The following is a 19,921-nucleotide window of genomic DNA, read 5'->3' as shown; positions in this document are numbered from 1 at the left end:
AACTTTACCTATGTGGTATTATTGTGAAAATGTTTAACCTGAATCTAATAATGATAAAGCAATCAGACCAATTCCAACTGTGGAATATTCTGTAAGACATCAGCCCTATAGTCTTTTTAAAAAGAAAATAATCAAAGAAAAGTGAGAGAACTTGAAGAATATTAGAGACACAACTGCCAAATGTAAACCATGATCCTTGATTGGATCCTGGGACAGGGAATAAAGAAGTACCTATAAATAACAATTGGACAGTTAGGTGTATTTGAATGTTGACTGTTTATTGTCATAGCAATGTTACATTCTTGGATGTGTTAATGGTACAGTGATAATATGATAAAATGTCTTTGCTCTCATAAAATACATGCTATTTTTTAGGGGCAAATATATTTAGGGGCAGTGAATGTTTTAAAATGTCAGCAACTTGATAGCAAGCTTCAGGCAAAAATTTGTATATTTTTGTATGGACAAAGAAAAATAAATGAGAATATTAAATATTTGTTAATACAGGTGAATAAAACAATGTTCCTTCAACTTCTCTCTAGATTTATTATATTTTTGATTGGGATTAAAAAAAGAGTGAATCAGGAGTACTGAGTTCAATTCTTGATACCACATTTTAAAGGAGATTTCCATGTCCCAGAGAAAGGTGAAAGGATTAAATAACAAGACGATGAGGGTCATCTCAATAGATGCAGAAAAAGCCTTTGACAAAATTCAACATCCATTTATGATAAAAACTCTCCAGAAAGCAGGAATAGAAGGAACATACCTCAACATAATAAAAGCTATATATAACAAACCCACATCAAACATTATCCTCGATGATGAAAAATTGAAAGCATTTCCCCTAAAATCAGGAACAAGACAAGGGTGCCCACTCTCACCACTACTATTCAACATAGTTTTGGTGGAAGTTTTGGCCACAGAAATCAGAGCAGAAAAAGAAATGAAAAAGGAATCCAGATAGGAAAAGAAGAAGTGAAACTCTCACTGTTTGCAGATGACATGATCCTCTACATAGAAAACCCTAAAGACTCTACCAGAAAATTACTAGAGCTAATCAATGAATATAGTAAAGTTGCAGGGTATAAAATTAACACACAGAAATCCCTTGCATTCCTATACACTAACAATGAGAAAACAGAAAGAGAAATTAAGGAAACAATACCATTCACCATTGCAACAAAAAGAATAAAATGCTTAGGAGTATATCTACCTAAAGAAACAAAAGACCTATACATAGAAAACTATAAAATACTGATGAAAGAAATCAAAGAGGACACAAACAGATGGAGAAATATACCGTGTTCATGGATTGGAAGAATCAAATATTGTGAAAATGGCTATTCTACCCAAAGCAATCTATAGATTCAATGCAATCCCTATCAAGCTACCAACGGTATTTTTCACAGAACTAGAACAAATAATTTCACAATTTGTATGGAAATACAAAAAACCTCGAATAGCCAAAGTAATCTTGAGAAAGAAGAATGGAACTGGAGGAATCAACCTGCCTGACTTCAGGCTGTACTACAAAGCCATTGTCATTAAGACAGTATGGTACTGGCACAAAGACAGAAATATAGATCAATGGAACAAAATAGAAAGCCCAGAGATAAATCCACATACTTATGGACACCTTATCTTCGACAAAGGAGGCAAGGATATACAATGGAAAAAAGACAACCTCTTTAACAAGTGGTGCTGGGAAAACTGGTCAACCACTTGTACAAGAATGAAACTAGAACACTTTCTAACACCATACACAAAAATAAACTCAAAATGGATTAAAGATCTAAATGTAAGACCAGAAACTATAAAACTCCTAGAGGAGAACATAGGCAAAACACTCTCTGACATAAATCACAGCAAGATCCTCTATGACCCACCTCCCAGAATATTGGAAATAAAAGCAAAAATAAACAAGTGGGACCTAATGAAACTTAAAAGCTTTTGCACAACAAAGGAAACTATAAGCAAGGTGAAAAGACAGCCCTCAGAATGGGAGAAAATAATACCAAATGAAGCAACAGACAAAGGATTAATCTCAAAAATATAAAGCAAAAAATCAGAAAAATAAAAGACCAAATCAAAAAATGGGCCAAAGATCTAAACAGATATTTCTCCAAAGAAGACATACAGATGGCTAACAAACACATGAAAAGATGCTCAACATCACTCATTATCAGAGAAATACGAATCAAAACCACAATGAGGTACCATTACACGCCAGTCAGGATGGCTGCTATCCAAAAGTCTACAAGCAATAAATGCTGGAGAGGGTGTGGAGAAAAGGGAACCCTCTTACACTGTTGGTGGGAATGCAAACTAGTACAGCCACTATGGAGAACAGTGTGGAGATTCCTTAAAAAACTGGAAATAGAGCTGCCATATGACCCAGCAATCCCACTGCTGGGCATACACACTGAGGAAACCAGATCTGAAAGAGACACGTGTACCCCAATGTTCATTGCAGCACTGTTTATAATAGCCAGGACTTGGAAGCAACCTAGATGCCCCTCCGCAGATGAATGGATAAGGAAGCTGTGGTACATATACATGATGGAATATTACTCAGCCATTAAAAAGAATTCATTTGAATCAGTTCTAATGAGATGGATAAAACTGGAGCCCATTATACAGAGTGAAGTAAGCCAGAAAGAAAAACACCAATGCAGTATACTAACACATACATATGGAATTTAGAAAGATGGTAACAATAACCCTATATGCAAGACAGAAAAAGAGACACAGACGTATAGAACAGACTTTTGGACTCTATGGGAGAAGGTGAGGGTGGGATGATCTGAGAGAACAGCATCATAACATGTATATTATCAAGTGTGAAACAGATCGCCAGTCCAGGTTGGATGCATGAGACAAGGGCTTGGGGCTGGTGCACTGGGACGACCCAGAGGGATGGGATGGGGAGGGAGTTGGGAGGGGGGTTCAGGATGGGGAACACATGTAAATCCATGGCTGATTCATGTCAATGTATGGCAAAAACCACTACAATATTGTAAAGTAATTAGCCTCCAACTAATAAAAGAAAATTGGGGGAAAAAGAAAAGATGATGAGGGTCAAGAAGCAATGTCATAAAAAAATTGGGGATTGTTCATGTGCAGAAGGACAACTATTCTTCTGGATCTGAAAATACAGTCATATAGAAGATGGAGTAAATTTTTTCTATTTCTTTTAAAAGAATGCCTCAGACAAATGATTGAATGTAGCAAGCAACCTAAAACCAAAAACAGCAGAAACAAATGGCAGTTTTGCTAAAGTGGATAAGAGGTCGAAAAGACCTCTTCACTTACCTTCAAATCTAAGAGTCCATGGTCGAAATCAGAAACAGATCACATTCTTCTGGAAGCACAGTGACACTCACTGCATAGTAGCGCCCCCACAGTTTGCTTCAGTGTTTTCAGATCATCAGGTCCTGATCAAAAGCAATACTCAGGGATTTCCCTGGCGGAACAGGGGATAAGAATCTGCCTGCCAATGCAGGAGACCCGGGTTCAATCCCTAGTCTGGAAAGATTCCACATGCCACAGAGCAACTAAGCAAGCCACAGCTCCTGGGCCCATGCACCGAGAGCCTGTGCTCCACAAGAGAAGCCATCCCAAGGAGAAGCCCACACCCCACAGCTAGACAGTAGCCCCCTCTCACCACGACCAGAGGAAGCCCGCGAGCAACAGCGAAGACCCCAGTCAGCCAAGAATAAATAAATAAAATATTTATTTTAGAAAAGCAATACTCAGACTTCTGATTCCAAATATGTGTGTGTGTGTGTGTGTGTGTGTTTAAAGAGAAGCACACCCATTATATGTGAGGCATTTTTTTAAGCACTAGAATTTCAGAACAAGCAAGAGTGATGAGGTTTCTCTTCCTGTGGCTTTTCAGTCTGGCTCATAGTTTTGGAAAACAGTGAGAATTAAGAAAATGGGGTTTTGTCCATTTTGTAGAAATGTTCTCTTGTGCTTGAGGAAGAATTATAAAGGTTATCCTGAAAAGCCAGATCTTCTTTAATGAAAATATTTCTGAGACAGGTTTTGTCCTGTTAATATCTAAGTACTTTTCTGAAACACCTGGTCCAATGTACATATCTTGGGAAAATAAACATCATTACTATTTACTTTTATTATACCTACTTTTTATTATTTGGTACATGTACATATCTAAATTTATGTCAATATGAATTAAGGTGGGTTCAATAATTCTTTTATTATATTGTAGTATTGATGTTGAGATAACTGAATGTTCTCTGCAAAAGTAAGGTTGATAATTTTTTGCTATTATATGTTCAAAAAACCAAGTACATGTTTCTTGGCTAAGTCACTCAGTCATGTCCAATTCTTTGTGACCCCATGAACTGTAGCCCACCAGGCTCCTTTGTCCATGGGACTCTCCAGGCAAGAATGCTGGAGTGGGAAGCCATTCCCTTCTCTAGGGGTCTTCTAGACTCAGGGAATTCTTCACCATCTGAGCCACCAGGGAAGTTTAAGTACATGTTGAATATCAGTAAATTAAAAGAATGGGGCTTTTTTTCAAATAACTTGGTCAGTTTTCTATCTCTGTAAGAAGGTACTTTGGTAGATCTTGTTTAGAATCTTCATAAAGCTGGAGCAAATCTTATTCAGAGTGGTCTGTGCCAGAGGAGATGATCCTAGTTGACCAAAATTGGCAGGATATTTTTTCTTTTTGAGGAAGCCCCAGATGTTGATGGAGTGTCGAATTGTGTGAAGGGGAAGAGTGGAGGGAAAAACAGTGAAGAAGCCCTGAGCATATTAGACCAAAGATCATGGTGAGACCGTAAACTGAAAATGATTCTTTTGGTGAAACAAAATCAGTACAAGTGGTTCATGATTAAAGCTTTGAAGGTTTAAGGGCAGGCTTTTATAGGAGTGAGTCTACTTGGTGAGCCTGCCAACTTAAAGGAACCAAAGTCAGAGAGACCAACGTGTCATTTCCTGCCAGACTTACTTGCTCTATACCCTTCCAGAGACTAGCAAAATTTATCTTTGGCATTCATATTTAGGCTAGATTTTCCCATGGAATCAAACTAGTTTCTTCTTTATTTATTGGCGTCTCAAGCTTGTGAGAGTTGGCCCTGGTCTTTCATCCACAGCCTCAGGGAAATTGCTGCTTTTTCATCCTTAACTACTCAGTTCAATACAATAAGGATTCCAGAAACACTAGCCAAGCCCTTCGTAGAAGTATGTGGATTGTGGAGCTATGATAATTTATTGTCTCTAGAGACTTTGTTTTGTTATTATTTATCCATTAATCCAAAATTACTTACAAAATAAAGTGATTTATTATCAGACACAACAAAAATCAGAGTTAGTTCCAGTTAATGGTTCCAGGGTTGTTGTTTTAGGGCCCAGTGCCATCCTCAGAGACACGGCTTTTTTTTCCCTTTTTTTTCCTAAAATTTGTCTCCTGTGGTGACAAATGTCTCTGTTAGTTTCAAACTTCATATCCTGACATTGCAGCATATAAAAACCAGAAAAGACCACCCCATCCTCACATGGGATGTCCCAGAATCCCCACAAAAAAAATCATCTCTCAAATGGGTCTCATGGACCAGGATGGAATGAAGTCATCTTTTCTAAACCAACCATGAAAAGGGTAATAGAACTGTTCCTATTGACTTAGATTAACCAAGATTTAATCTCTCTAAGGTTTACTCAAGCCTTAAGTGATTCATGAGACTGCTAGAAATACAAAGTCAGGATTTCGATGGCAAGGAATAATTGAAGAGGAAATGGTGCTTAAAGGGGCAGCCAGTGGGGTCAGGGACATATTCCCCTTGTTGAAATCTCTATCTTTCTTGACTTCTTGTAGAAGTCTCACTCTTTTCTTAAAATTTCTCCTTTGGGCAGCTTCCCTCAACATGCAAAGTTAGTTACTCTCCTGTGTGCTCACGCGGGATCTCATACATACCCATCTCCCTATAGAACCTAACACACAGGATCACATGATCCAAACATCTGTTGTCTCCATTAGACCTTGAGTACCTGGTAATTCTATTCTGTAAGCCTACATCTATCACTACAATAGATATTGTATGTTCTTTGTGAATATTTACAGAAGAGCAGGAGAAAAACAGAGAGCAAGAAGAAATAAAAGATAAAGAAGGGAAATATTGAAGATTAAAATGATAATATTTACTGATGATTTACTGATGATTACATAGACAGGAGTATCAATATTTAGCATGAGCACTGAAGATTAGCTGGCTTCCCAGGTGGCACAGTGATAAAGAATCTGCCTACCAATGCAGGAGATGCAGGAGCTCGGGTTTAGTCCCTGAGTTGGGAAGATCCCCTGGAGAAGGAAATGGCAACTGACTTCAGTATTCTTGCCTGGAAAATTCCATGGACAGAGGAACCTGGTGGGCTAATGTCCATGAGGTCACAAAGAGTCAGACATGACTGAGTGATTGAGCACCACCACATTAAAGATTATTAAGCAGACAATTTTATAAATATGTTCAGCAATTGACAAATACATAACCAAGGGAATATTTCATGCAAACATGAGCTCAATAAAGGACAGAAGTGGTATGGACCTAACAGAAGCAGAAGATACTAAGAAGAGGTGGCAAGAATACACAGAGGAACTATACAAAAAAGATCTTCATGACCCAGATAATCACGATGGTGTGATCACTCACCTAGAGCCAGACATCCTGGAATGTGAAGTCAAATAGGCCTTAGAAAGCATCACTACGAACAAAGCTAGTGGAGGTGATGGAATTCCAGTTGAGCTATTTCAAATCCTGAAAGATGATGCTATGAAAGTGCCACACTCAATATGCCAGCAAATTTGGAAAACTCAGCAGTGGCCACAGGACTGGAAAAGATCAGTTTTCATTCCAATTCCAAAGAAAAGCAATGCCAAAGAATGCTCAAACTACCGCACAATTGCACTCATCTGACATGCTAGTAAAGTAATGCTCAAAATTCTCCAAGCCAGGCTTCAGCAATATGTGAACTGTGAACTTCCAGATGTTCAAGCTGGTTTCAGAAAAGGCAGAGGAACCAGAGATCAAATTGCCAACATCTGATGGATCATCCATCCAGAAAAACATCTATTTCTGTATTATTGACTATGCCAAAACCTTTGACTGTGTGGATCACAATAAACTGTGGAGAATTCTGAAAGAGATGGGAATACCAGACCACCTGACCTGCCTCTTGAGAAACCTGTATGCAGGTCGGGAAGCAACAGTTAGAAGTGGACATGGAACAACAGACTGGTTCCAAATAGGAAAAGGCTGTATATTGTCACCCTGCTTATTTTACTTATATGCATAGTACATCATGAGAAATCCTGGGCTGGAAGAAGCACAAGCTGGAATCCAGATTGCCGGGAGAAATATGAATAACCTCAGATATGCAGATGACACCACCCTTATGGCAGAAAGTGAAGAAGAACTAAAGAGCCTCTTGATGAAAGTGAGAAGAGTGAAAAAGTTGGCTTGATGCTCAACATTCAGAAAACTAAAATCATGACATCCAGTCCGATCACTTCACGGCAAATAGATGGGGAATCAGTGGAAACAGTGTCAGACTTTATTTTTCTGGGCTCCAAAAGCACTGCAGATGGTGATTGAAGCCATGAAATTAAAAGACGCTTACTCCTTGGAAAGAAAGTGATGTCCAACCTAGACAGCATATTGAAAAGCAGAGACATTACTTTGTCAACAAAGGTCCGTCTAGTCAAAGCTATGGTTTTTTCAGTGGTCATGTATGGATGTGAGAGTTGGACTGTGAAGAAAGCTGAGGGCCGAAGAATTGATGCTTTTGAACTGTGGTGTTGGAGAAGACTCTTGAGGGTCCTTTGGACTGCAAGGAGATCCAACCAGTCCATCCTAAGAAATCAGTCCTGGGTGTTCATTGGAAGGACTGATGCTGAAGCTGAAACTCCAGTACTTTGGCCACATCATGCGAAGAGTTGACTCATTGGAAAAGACCCTGATGCTGGGAGGGATTGGGGACAGGAGGAGAAGGGGACGACAGAGGATGAGATGGTTGGATGGCATCACCGATTCAGTGGACATGGGTTTGGGTGGATTCTGGGAGCTGGTGATGGACAGGGAGGCCTGGTGTGCTGAGATTCACGGGGTCACAAAGAGTCAGACACGACTGAGTGACTGAACGGAACTGAAATGTTCAATGCTGTTTTTCTGTACTCTGTTTTAACCATCCCTTTAATGATGCTCCCTTTAGCAAAGTCACAGTGGTAGTCTCCTCCCTGAAATAGTTCCACACAGAGGTGTGGCTCAGGTGAGCGTAGGTGACAAGGAGAGTGGTCTTCTCAGCCGAATATATTTTTAAAGTGGTACTTATGAAAAAATGTTTAAAACACTCAGTTAATACAGTAGTTGTTAGCATTGTGTGATGAAAAGATCTTAGGGGAAAAAAACAGTATGAAAGCAAGACCGTGAGATACCTGGGAAGGGGAACCAAAGCACAAAACCGTTGTTCGGTTTGCTCTCTCAGGAAATAAAGTGCAGACTTCTGAGCCACCTTACTCCCCTCACCCTCCCCCCACACAGGGTTAACCCTTGCTAGGCTTCCCGTTCCCCAAGATAAACTTGGCACTAAATATCCACATGCCTCCCTTGTGCCAGTACTATCCTAGACAGCTAGGATGCATCCATGAGTAAAACAGAGAAAGATGGCCTCTTGAGGGGTTTCAGTCGGGAGCATCTGAGCTGGGGAAGCAGAGAGAGCTGCGGCACACTCAGACTGCAGCTGTGTCTTTGGCGATAGATGACAAAAAGAGCATTAATTTCCAAGAAGAGATACACCTATTCTCATTACCTGGGCTCAGGTAAAAGACATTCAGGGGACCCATCAGCACTCAACCAGTGAAGTCTGCTGGCTAAGAACGTAGGGAACCCATATGTTATAAGTGAATTTCCTAAATTCCCATTAGGCTTCCCTGGACATGTAAAACAGATGAGGTCATGAGTGCTAACATATTTCCCAGTATACATCTGGGAAAGAAAAGGACAAAGGAAGAAATAATGTAGTAAAAAAAAGAGAAAGGAAAAAAAAAAACAAGTATATAGAGCATGCCCACTTGGTACTGTGGAAGATAGTATTTGGATAAATTTAGTGTGAGATTTAAACTATTATGTGGAGGAATTACCTGGAGGAATGCCTAAAAAGAGCCTTTTTATTTTATTTTTGGTTGCACTGCATGGTTTATGGGATGTAGTTCCCATCCAAGGATCTAATCACAAATCATGCCCCCTGCAGTGGAAGCACAGAGTCCTAACCACTCGACTGCCAGAGAATTCCCAGAAGATGCTTTAACTAATGGCTTCATGAAGGTAATAAAAGGAGTCCACTGAAATGGAAAACAGCTACTAGTTCTTTCCATGATGACTACACACTGAAAGCCAGATACTTGATATTTGCACATAACTTCAGCATGGTTACGTATAAAGCCATTAGAAATATTGCAAGCTTCACTTTGGACAGTGAATTTCTAAATCCTCCTCACTAGCTCACTAGCTAAGTGATTTGGTCTGATCTGGCCAGAACATACTTTTCTTCTTGCTGTGTTCAGGTTCTGCTTCTTGGCTTCCCATTGTCTCACACTTCCAGGCAACCTGGAGCTATTACATTCACTGCCTTGATCTCACATCTACAGCTGCACTTGTTTCCAGATCACTTTACAGATGGTATTTCTCAAGTCTGTTGCTAGGAAAGCTCTGCCAACTGCCCCAGTGCTGGTTGCTCACCGCTAGGGACCAACTTTTCTTTTGATTTCTATGGCCCTGAAGCTCTCTTTGTCTATGTCGTGTTCATGACCAAATGCGTTTTGTCTGGCTTATGCTCTGCTAGTCTTTTAGACTAGAAGGGTGATTGAGACCAAGCCCAGCCTGGAGTATATCTCTTCCTTAAAAGTAGGCTCCATCACACTCCGTACGTTCCTCTGTCAGATGTCTCTTCTTGCTCCCTCTTCCTTGTTTAGCACGTGTTGTGTGCTGTACTTAGTCGCTCAGTCGTGTCTGACTCTTTGAGACCCCATGGACGGTATCCCATCGGGTTCCTCTATCCGAGAGAGAGGAGCAGTATTCTTCAGGCAAGAATACTGGAGTGGATTGCCATGCCCTACTCTAGGGTATCTTCCTAACCCAGGGATTGAACCCAGGTCTCCCGCATTGCAAGTGGATTCTTTACCATCCAAGCCACCAGGGAAGCCTGGTTTAGCATGACCATTATCACATAAAGCACAGGGTAATCCTGATATAGGTAGATTCTGAGTATGGAGATAGGCAGGTACAAATAAGAAGCCATTATTAGAAACACCTCATGCATGCATGCTTCGTTGCTTAAGTCCTTTCCGACTCTTTGTGACCCATTCTATGGACTGTAGCCCACCAGGCTCCTCTGTCCTTGGGATTCTCCAGGCAAGACTAATGGAGTGGGTTGCCATGCCCTCCTCCAGGAGATCTTTCTGACCCAGGGATCAAACCTGTGTCTCTTAAGTCTTCTGCATACGCAGGTGGGCTCTTTACCACTGGCGCCCCCTGGGAAGCCCCATTAGAAACACAGTAACAGAGAATTTAAATGTGAGAGGCTCAAAAGCAAAGAGGCAAGGAAACAAGGCAGAAATAAATCTACATTTGCAAATAATAGAATTTGCAAAATAATAAGGAATTTCATCTCATGTTGCTGGAAATTCATTTAAACTAAAATTTTCATTTTCACTTAATTGAGTTAATATTTTGTTCGATTACAGTGTTACAGAATGAACTATTTTAACAAACAGTGTATCAATGTAATAAAAATTCAGTAGCCTGTTACTATGGGTAAAAGATATATTTTTATATTCTCCCTAATATTTTAGCTGGAATTTAAAGCAATGAAGTCTAACAGATTAAAAAAAGGAAAAGACGTGCCATCCATCGAGGGCTTAAGTGTGCCAAGCACTATGCTAAAATTAATATATTACCTCACTCTTCCTCATAATCATCCGATATGGTAACAATCATTCATTTTACAGATGCTAAAACTGAGGGCTAGAAAGGAAAATGCCCAGGTTGACGCATCTCTTTAGGGAAACAGCTGGGCTTTGCACCTGGCTGTCTTGCTTCAAGGCCATGTTCCTAATAACCAGCTATACCAGAGAAGTCTGAAACGCCAGCTTCCACATGAAGCGAGTCTCCACATCCAGACTGTAGCTCGTTTGTGGCACCAGCGCTCTGACATCGGTAGCTGAACCTGAGGTGCTCTCCGTTTGTCCTGAATTTCCCTCTGCAGTCAGCTTGTCAGTCAGCGGAAACCATCCAGTGTGAGTGATGTCTTTCCATTGAGTCCGGCGTGTTGCCACGCACACAGTGGGAAGCCGCCTTCGCTGGCGGAGGCTGAATGATGCATCAGATCCTCAGCCTCAGACTTCGAGATAACGTGTATCTGCCCAGAGGGCTTGTGTTCTGTCACTTATCTGTCTGTGTGGAATCTGCACCACTGGAATCGAGGTGCGGGCCCTACACGGCAGACTGCAAAACAAGAGATGATGCGGGACTGGTCACTGTGGACACCAGACTTCTGAGATGAAAGAACCTCTTGGCATTGCTATGTGAGCATGTTTCCAACAATGGACTGTCTCTTCCTTCTAGAAGTCTAATTCTCCCAAATTGCTTAAAGAACTTTGATTTTGTTTTTATTTTTTTAGTTAATTTTTATTGGATATAGTTGCTTTACAATGTTGTGTTGTAAAATGTCTACTGTAAAGTGATGTCAGCTGTAGGTACACATGTATTCCCTCACTTTTGGATTTCCTTCCCGTTTAGGTCTCCACAGAGCAATGAGGAGGCCTCCCTGAGCTGTGCAGTAGGTTCTCATTCGTTACCAAAGAACTCCAGTGTTAAACTGTCAATTTTCCAATGTGCTAACCGGAATACATTTAAAGGCTGTTAAACATATTTTTGAACAACTCGTGGTAGGCAGAACAATGAACTCTTAAAGATGGCTGTGTCCTATCTCCTGGAATCTGGGACTCTATGTCACCTCACATGGCAAAGGAGTATGGAGCTCAAGGATGGAAGTAAGACTGCTAATGCAGTTCAGTTCAGTTCAGTCGCTCAGTCGTGTCCGACTCTTTGCGACCCCATGAACCCCAGCAAGCATGTCCACCACCAGCTCCCGAAGTTTACTCAAACTCACGCCCATCAAGTCGGTGATGCCATCCAGCCATCTCATTCTCTGTCGTCCCCTTCTCCTCCTGCCCCCATCCCTCCAAGCATGAGGGTCATTTCCAATGAGTCAACTCTTCGCATGAGGTGGCCAAAGTACTGGAGTTTCAGCTTCAGCATCAGTCCTTCCAATGAACACCCAGGACTGATCTCCTTCAGGATGGACTGGTTGGATCTCCTTGCAGTCCAAGTGACTCTCAAGAGTCTTCTCCAACACCACAGTTCAAAAGCATCAATTCTTCAGCACTCAGCTTTCTTCACAGTCCAACTCTCACATCTATACATGACCACTGGAAAAACCATAGCCTTGACCAGACGGAATTTTGTTGGCAAAGTAATGTCTCTGCTTTTTAGTATGCTATCCAGGTTGGTCATCACTTTCCTTCCAAGGAGTAAGCGTCTTTTAATTTCATGGCTGCAGTCACCATCTGCAGTGATTTTGGAGTCCAAAAAAATGAAGTCTGACACTGTTTCCACTGTCTCCCCATCTATTTGCTATGAAGTGATGGGACCAGATGCCATGATCTTAGGTTTCTGAATGTTAAGCTTTAAGCCAACTTTTTCACTCTCCTCTTTCACTTTCATTAAGAGGCTCTTTAGTTCCTCTTCACTCTCTGCCATAAGGGTGGTGTCATCTGCATATCTGAGGTTATTGATATTTCTCCCGGCAATCTGGATTCCAGCTTGTGCTTCATCCAGCCCAGTGTTTCTCATGATGTACTCTGCATAGAAGTTAAATAAGCAGGGTGACAATATACAGCCTTGATGTACTCCTTTTCCTATTTGGATCCAGTCTGTTGTTCCATGTCCACTTCTAACTGTTGCTTCCCGACCTGCATACAGGTTTCTCAAGAGGCAGGTCAGGTGGTCTGGTATTCCCATCTCTTTCAGAATTTTCCACAGTTTATTGTGATCCACACAGTCAAAGGTTTTGGCATAGTCAATAACACAGAAATAGATGTTTTTCTGGAACTCTCTTGCTTTTTCGATGATCCAGCAGATATTGGCAATTTGATCTCTGGTTCCTCTGCCTTTTCTAAAACCAGCTTGAACATCTGGAAGTTCGTGGTTCACATATTGCTGAAGCCTGGCTTGGAGAATTTTGAGCATTACTTTACTAGCGTGTGAGATGAATGCAATTGTGCAGTAGTTTGAACATTCTTTGGCATTGCCTTTCTTTGGGATTGGAATGAAAACTGACTTTTTCCAGTCCTGTGGCCACTGCTGAGTTTTCCAAATTTGCTGGCATATTGAGTGCAGCACTTTCACAGCATCAACTTTCAGGATTTGAAATAGCTCAACTGGAATTCCATCACCTCCACTAGCTTTGTTCGTAGTGGTGCTTCCTAAGACCCACTTGACTTCACATTCCAGGACGTCTGGCTCTAGGTGAGTGATCACACCATCATGAATATCTGGGTCATGAAGATCTTTTTTGTACAGTTCTTCTGTGTATTCTTGCCACCTCTTCTTAATATCTTCTTCTTCTGTTAGGTCCATACCATTTCTGTCCTTTATCGAACCCATCTTTGCCTAAAATTTTCCCTTGATATCTCTAATTTTCTTGAAGAGATCTCTAGTCTTTCCCATTCTACTGTTTTCCTCTATTTCTTTGCATTGATCACTGAGGAAAGCTTTCTTATCTCTCCTGGCTATTCTTTGGAACTCTGCATTCAAATGGGAATATCTTTCCTTTTCTCCTTTGCTTTTTGCTTCTCTTCTTTTCATAGCTATTTGTAAGTCCTCCTCAGACAACCATTTTGCCTTATTGCATTTCTTTTCCATGGGGTTGGTCTTGATGCCTGTCTCCTGTACAATGTCACGAACCTCCGTCCATAGTTCATCAGGCTCTCTGTCTATCAGATCTAGTCCCTTAAATTTATTTCTCACTTCCACTGTATAGTCATAAGTCATGGTGGAGAGGTCTGACAGAATGTGGTACACTGGAGAAGGGAGTGGCAAACCACTTCAGTATTCTTGCCTTGAGAACCCCATGAACAGTATAAAAAGGCAAAATGATAGGATACTGAAAGAGGAACTCCCCAGGTCCGTAGGTGCCAAATATGCTACTGGAGATCAGTGGAGAAATAACTCCAGAAAGAATGAAGGGATGGAGCCAAAGCAAAAACAATACCCAGTTGTGGATGTGACTGGTGATAGAAGCAAGGTCCAATGCTGTAAAGAGCAATATTGCATAGGAACTTGGAATGTTAGGTCCATGAATCAAGGCAAATTGGAAGTGGTCAAACGGGAGATGGCAAGAGTGAATGTCGACATTCTAGGAATCAGCGAACTAAAATGGACTAGAATGGGAGAATTTAACTCAGATGACCATTATATCTACTACTGTGGGCAGGAATCCCTTAGAAGAAATGGAGTGGCCATCATGGTCAACAAAAGAGTCTGAAATGCAGTATTTGGATGCAATCTCAAAAATGACAGAATGATCTCTGTTCATTTCCAAGGCAAACCATTCAATATCACGGTAATCCAAGCCTATGCCCCAACCAGTAATGCTGAAGAAGCTGAAGTTGAACAGTTCTGTGAAGACCTACAAAACCTTTTAGAACTAACACCCAAAAAAGATGTCCTTTTCATTATAGGGGACTGGAATGCAAAGGTAGGAAGTCAAGAAACACCTGGAGTAACAGGGAAATTTGGCCTTGGAGTACGGAATGAAGCAGGGCAAAGGCTAACAGAGTTTTGCCAGGAGAACGCACTGGTCATAGCAAACAGCCTCTTCCAACAACACAAGAGACGACTCTGCACATGAACATCATCAGATGGTCAACACCGAAATCAGATTGATTATATTCTTTGCAGCCAAAGATGGAGAAGCTCTATATAGTCAGCAAAAACAAGACCAGGAGCTGAATGTGGCTCAGATCATGAACTCCTTATTGCCAAATTCAGACTTAAACTGAAGAAAGTAGGGAAAACCACTAGACCATTCAGGTATGACCTAAATCAAGATTGCTAATTAGCTGACCTCAAAATAGAGAAATTATTCTGGATTATCTGGGTGGGCCCAATGTCATCATGAAGGTCCTTAAATGTGGGAGGAGGAGGAGGCAGAAGAAAAATCAGAGTAATAGGATAGGAGAAGAACTCAACTTGTCTCCCCTCAAGCCTCCAGAAGAAATGCAGCCCCGCCAATACCTTGTTTGAGCCCAGGGAGACCTCCGTCACACTTTTTACCTGTAGAACTATAAGAGAAGAAATCTCTGCTGTTCCCAGTCACTGAGTTTGTGGTCCTACAGCACCAGCAGGAAACTGGTATGCGGCTAAAAGAGTATATTAGTAGGTTCCAGGAGATAGGACACAGCCATCTTTAAGAGTTCATTGTCCTGCCTACCACGAGTTGTTCAAAAATACATTTAACGTTCTTTCAATGTATCCAGGTTAGCACACTGGAAAGCTGACATTTTTTTTTCCATTTTATTTATTTATTTTTTTCATTTATTTTTATTAGTTGGAGGCTAATTTTAAAACTGGAGTTCTCTGATAACCAATGAGAACCTGATGTACAGCTCAGGGAGCCCTCCTCATTGCTCCGTGGAGACCTAAACGGGAAGGAAATCCAAAGATGAGGGAATGCATGTACGTGAGGACCTGTGGTTTTGTGAATCTTAGAAGTTGTGTCTGGGCCAGGACAACACAATGGATAGAAAGAGACACAGGTGTGCCAGGGTGAGGCCAGAACTCAGCACAGCCACAGGAACCGTCGGCACTTGGAAAGCTGATTGGAGGTATAAGTGCTCTTGCCCTTACATCTTACTGATTCATGGTATCAGTTTCAGTTACCTGGGGAAATTTCTAAAATTCATATGGATGAGTTACATTTGAAGTGTGGAAATAATGGATCTTAGGTCTAGTGGGTTGTGAGCTTAAGAGGAAAAATAATAATAATAATGGCAGATCATCAAAGGGAAAATATAAATTTTTAGTATTTTTGCAAACTTTTATCCTACTTCTGCTATGTATATGGTATAGAAAGTATTACTGTACTAATTTCCCAGGTTCCTAGCAAGTTCTTTCATAATGTAAAGCCAAGGAGATTCACAGAATTTAGTGTACGCGAAATTACTAAAATTAAACTAATATTAATTTTTCCCAGTTGATAATTTTTGAATATCCACTGTATTTAAGATACTGACCTATGTGCTATGGAGTACAAATATATATATTGCTTCCATTTCTCAGGGAATTAATAATGTAAAATATATGTGTATATATATATATATATATATATATATATATATATATATATATATATGTAGAGAGAGAGAGGGATAAAAAGACACACGAGCAGTTATAAAGTAGAAGGTGGGAAAAGAGACATAAAAGATATCGATTAAAAAACCATGGGAGGTTACAGTACAGTGAGCAAGTATATCTGCATGTGTGGTGTGCTGTGCTGAGTCATGTCCGACTATTTGCAGCACACAGCCACATTTTCAAAGACAATTTTCAGCCCTCACTCTGTCTGCAGCTAGGTATTACCATATATATTCCCTATTTTAAGATTGAGAAAATCAGAATCAGAAAAGTGACTTACTCAAGGCCGAGTGGCTAGGTGGTAACTGACAAATTGCTTTTTCTAAAATGTTGATTTTAATAGTGCCAGCCGTGTACCTGGTGTCTGTGCGTACCTGCTAGTGTTCACAAAGTTTTACATCCTTACCACAACCTATGAAGTAGGTCCTTCTCATTCCTACTATTTTACAGGTGACAAAACAGATGCACAAAGAGATTGTCTCTTCCCAAAGTCACAGTAAGCGGCAGGGCTTATGACGGAAGCCCAGGCATCCTGGCTGTCCAGTCCTATGCTTCACTACTATCCATGCAAACTCTTTGTCGTGATTCTTGCCTAATGAATACTGAGGGTGTCCCTATGAACCTGTTTTAAAGTGGAGCCTAAGACACTGCCTGATAGGGAACCAAAAAATGTTATCGTTTTTATGGGTGCGAATTAATATCATCATATTTTGTTTGAGGAGAGTGTTCAAACAGAAATGAATCTCTAGCAAAATCATAAAGAGTAATTGCTGTGTTTGTGACAAAAGCCTGAGGCTCATTGTGACTCCTGCTGTTACTTCCGTGGAAAGAAGCCAAGGCTCAAGTCATTAATTCTAAAATTCCTAAAGGTTACAGAACCCTCTCGTTAATTTTCTTGGTGTTGTATAAATATTACATGAAACTATGGTTGCTTACTTTATTCATAACTTATCAAAACAAAGCACTTTTGCATGAGCCTCCTTCTCCTTTCATTTAGTTCTTAACATTTTCTTTGAATTGCCCTCCAGGTACATCTGTAGATTCTGACAATTGGAGAGTTGACTAAACAACAATATATGTGACAAAATATTTGAGTGAGAAATTCTCTCTGTGTCTATTTTTTCACTTCAGACCACATTATTTTCATCTGTTTGCATTCCCCAGCCTTGTGACAATGTCACAGAGTTTTGGCAAAGTGATAATAGGGTTTTTCTGGAAGAACTAGAGAGAAAGAACTCATCTGTCTTCATCTGACAATCTGTGGTTAATTAGCTGTTTTTCAGTGAAGTACAGCAGTCAGGGAGCCCTGCCTTTTTTATAAGATTGGTTTTATATTGGACTTTTGCTGTGAGGTTATCTTATAATTATTTCTTTCCTCAGAATTGATAGAAATCCAAATCTTTATTCTCAATTTAACCTTAAGCTTTGGTCTACAAACTATGAGTTCTATTCTCAATTCCAATTTACTATGAAATAATAATATGTACATGGTAAGCACTGCAGTTAGACATGAAGGAGGAAGTAGTCAGAGGGGCCACCTGTTGGTTTGGTTCTTGACACCCATGTTCTCGTTTGTTGTTATTGTTGATGTTTAGTCGGTAAGTTGTATCCAACTCTTCTGCAACCCCATGGGCTGTAGCCCACCAGGCTCCTCTGGCCATGGGATTCTCCAGGCAAGAATACTGGGGTGGGTAGGCATTCCCTTCTCTAGGGGATCTTCCCAACCCGGGGAATGAACACATGTCTCCTGCACGGGCAGGCGAATTCTTTACCACTGAGCCACCAGGGAAGCCCATCTTCTCATGTAAGCCTCGAATGGTCACATCTTGTAGGTGAAGAAACTTAAACTCACAGAAATGGAAACTTTTGCCTAAGTTCATCTTGGCAGTAATCAAAGTTCTATTCATATGGCTCCATATGAATCTTTAAAGTTACTGTATATACTAGGTACTGTCTAACAAAATAAAACAGCAAAAAGTTAAAACAGAGCAAAAAGTAAAATTGGGGATTGTATTTTCAACTCTTGAGTTTACTTCTGAATTAAAACTTGGATTCTACTCACTACTTATAAGATATTGGATTGAACAATCTCAGACTCCATTTCCTTACTTGTAAGGTGGGAACAATAATACCTACTTGCAGTTTCTGTGAGAGTGTTAAAGATAATATATTTGAAATGTCTGAACATAGTGCCTGATTACAACAGCCTGGAAAAGATAATTGCTATTATTATTAATTTATAAACTGCTTTTCATTTTATTTCAAATACACATAAAATATTCAATAAGAAAAATATTTGCCACCTTTACAAATATATCTGTGTGAGGAAGAGCTGTCATTGTATTACTAAATGCATCAAGTTGCAGACATACACTTAACTGGTAGCGTATCCAGATAATTTTAGGACACTGCAAAGAAAGAAAGGAATCCTGTGCCCTGCCCATGCCCATGGGCCATGCCAGGATCATACAAGGCTGACCTACTGGTCAGGAGAGCCTTTCTGGGTTCATATTGCCTCAGGAATGTGGACAGAAGTAAACCCAGAGGTTCAAGTATCTTCACACCTACAGCATAGTTGGGGATATTACTGGTGAAATAAGGCTGACTCATGACCCTGCCATGAAACCCAACATGATCTTAGGTTTCCCAAGATGAAAGGGCCATATTCCCACTGAAACGTACCAATTTATATCTCAAGTAGTAGTCCATGGACTGCCTATTTTGCTAAATTTTAACAAACCTAAAAAAAAATTTTTTTTTCTCAAAGAATTAGTTATCATGGTTCTCTATCAAGCTAATGCCAAAATTAAAAGACAAGAGTGACACTTCCCTCTGGTGAATTAAGAAATTAATTGGTCTGGGATCTCAAAGACTTGAGCTAGCAGGGAAGTAAAAAAATAAATAAATGATGAGGCACATCTTGGTAGCAGCCGTGTCACTGCAGACCATGGTAAAGCTGCAGCTGTTGACACTGCTGTTTGCGCTTTAGAAGGCTTGTGAAAATAAGGAAGGGGAAAAGTCAGGCTTCATTATGATATTTTTTTTCTTTTACTAACCTATAGTTGATTTACAGGGATTTATAATGTTGACGTTATTACAACATTCATTTACAGTGTTGTATCAGTTTTGGGTGTATAGCAAAGTGATTCAGTTATATATATATTTTTTCCAGATTCTTTTCCATTAAAAGTTATTACACGATGTTGAATATAGTTTCCTGTGTTACACAGCAGGTCCTTGTTTTTTACTTTATATACTGTAGTGTGTATTCGTTAATCCCAAATTCCTAATCTATTTCTCCTGCTGCTCCCCACCCCCACCCCCCACCCCCCGCTTTCTGCTCTGGTAACTATAAGTTTGTTTTCTATGTCTGTGAGCCTGTTTCTGTTTTGTAAGAAAGCTCATTTATATGATTTTTCAAT

Source organism: Cervus canadensis, chromosome 7 (genome assembly GCF_019320065.1).
Source record: "Cervus canadensis isolate Bull #8, Minnesota chromosome 7, ASM1932006v1, whole genome shotgun sequence".
Taxonomy (NCBI): Eukaryota; Metazoa; Chordata; class Mammalia; order Artiodactyla; family Cervidae; genus Cervus; species Cervus canadensis.
This window is presented reverse-complemented; position numbering follows the sequence as displayed.